Source organism: Pectinophora gossypiella, chromosome 26 (assembly GCF_024362695.1).
Source record: "Pectinophora gossypiella chromosome 26, ilPecGoss1.1, whole genome shotgun sequence".
In the NCBI taxonomy this organism is placed as follows: Eukaryota; Metazoa; Arthropoda; class Insecta; order Lepidoptera; family Gelechiidae; genus Pectinophora; species Pectinophora gossypiella.
In genome coordinates, this window is record NC_065429.1 from 1,478,030 (window position 1) to 1,480,153 (window position 2,124).

The 2,124-nt window shown below is 43.0% G+C and overlaps 1 non-coding gene across 1 annotated transcript; it reads right to left on the minus strand.

Moving 5' to 3' along the window:
- Positions 1–1,142: 1,142 nt before the first annotated feature.
- On the minus strand, positions 1,143–1,214 carry Trnag-ccc (transfer RNA glycine (anticodon CCC)). Its single transcript has one exon. It is a non-coding gene; the product is annotated as a tRNA-Gly (tRNA).
- Positions 1,215–2,124: the final 910 nt, after the last annotated feature.

Genomic DNA, 2,124 nt, shown 5'->3' on the forward strand with positions numbered 1-2,124 from the left:
GATTACAAAATGTGTTTAGCTGAACTTATAGGACATTGCTCAACTGTTTTGCACCCCGTTTTTTTTACCCCAGACTTGCACCAACGAGTTATTAATTTATCTTAAGTGCAGTTTTCTCTAAAACAGTTGCTCGACTATTATATACAGTAGGTATGATATTTTTGAGGAGCTCGGTGGCGCAGCGGTAAACGCGCTCGGTCTGCGATTGTTGAAGTTAAGCAACTTTCGCAAAGGCCGGTCATATGATGGGTGACCACAAAAAAAAAGTTTTCATCTCGAGCTCCTCTGTGCTTCGGAAGGCACGTTAAGCCGTTGGTCGAGGCTGCATTAGCAGTCGTTAATAACCATCAATCCGCACTGGGCCCGCGTGATGGTTTAAGGCCCGATGTCCCTATCCCTATCCATCCATAGGGAAGGCCCGTGCTCCAGCAGTGGGGACGTTAATGGGCTGATGATGATGATGATATTTTTGCTCGACTCCAGTGAGCAAAGTCCTCAAGTCGATGACGTAAATGTCAACTTGAAATACCAAAATGCGAGTGGGGGAAGAGTCGAGAACATCTTAGAAAACGGGTCTTGGACCTAAGTTGAGTAATGTCCTTAGTAAGAAGGCAATGTAAGCAACTTATACCAATAAGTGCTCGAGCTGGTAAAGCGGAAAACTCTGACACCACAGCAGAAAGACTGACTCTGTTGGCACGTGCTATAGAGTACAGGATTTGGTTTGAATAAGAATAAGAATAAAATAAAATTGCAAATAACAATTTACATTTGCTATAAAAATTAGGTAATTATGAATATTAAGAATACGGGCAAAAGGAAATGGCTCAGCTTGTGCTGTGACGGAGCCATGCTATGGCGCCATCCAGCGCTGGTTTTCAGTCATTTCCTCATTTTGGTTTGCTTTCATCGTGGAGATCCTTGGGGGAGGAGAGGATTATTTAGAAAGCAAACCATCATCATCATCAGCCGTATGACGCCCACTGCTGGGCACAGGCCTCCTCTCAATCAACCGGAGAGGGTATGGAGCATACTCCACCACGCTGCTCCACTGCGGGTTGGCGGATCATCTCACTTTCGGGCAATCTGGTGATCAGCCAGTAATGTCCTAACCAAACTAGGGAAAAGGAATTTTTGTGATATGTCCCCACCGGGATTCGAACCCGGGGCCTCCGGACCGGGAGTCCAACGCTCAACCACTGGACCACAGAGGCCGAGGAATGCAGCAATATGTTATTTTATCTAAATGAATGAATGAATGAATGAATGAATTATTTTATTTCAGACGTAAATCCATATTTTTTAGTAACAATATGAACTTAATTACTTATGTTAGTACCTATCCTACACACGCATTAAACTTACATAGGGTCTGTGTAACCACATTGATTTAAAAGATGTGTTGCTGTTGCAGTTTCTTGTTATTTCTCCTCAGCCATAACACCTTGCGAAATGACGTGTTAAATGCTGAACAACTGCAAACTGTAATATCCTTTTCGTAATGCGAATAAATGATTATGAATTATGTATCTAAAAATATAACAAAACAGAAATAGAAGTCGATAGAAAAAATGCACCGCCATCATACCAAATCCAACCACCCACACCCCTCATCAATGTACCCACTGGTTTCACACATTCTGCGCATATGCCACCACATTATCGCTTCCTCCCTTATATTGGTTTGACAATCGGTTGTACTTAATGGATGACGACCCTGGTCCAGTGGTTGAGCGTTGGGCTCACGATCTGGAGGGCCTGCGTTCGATTCCCGGTACATATCACAAAAAATACTCCTAGTATGGTTAGGGCATTACAGGCTGATCACCTGATTGTCCGAAAGTAAGATGATCCGTGCGTCGGAAGACACGTTAAGCCGTTGATCCCGGTTACTACTTACTGATGTAAGTAAGTAAGTAAATACAATGTTTATTTTTCATAAAAATACAGAAAATATTGGTACAATAAAAACCCCACAAAACCAATTCCTCGGTTTGTCTGTGGGAGTGGAGTTCACTTTACATTAGCCCTGTCAGGGGCCTTTGGCGGTTCAGTAATAACCCTGACACCATGGTTGATGAGGTTGGTATTCCACCTCACAACCCACACTATAAGAAGATAGAA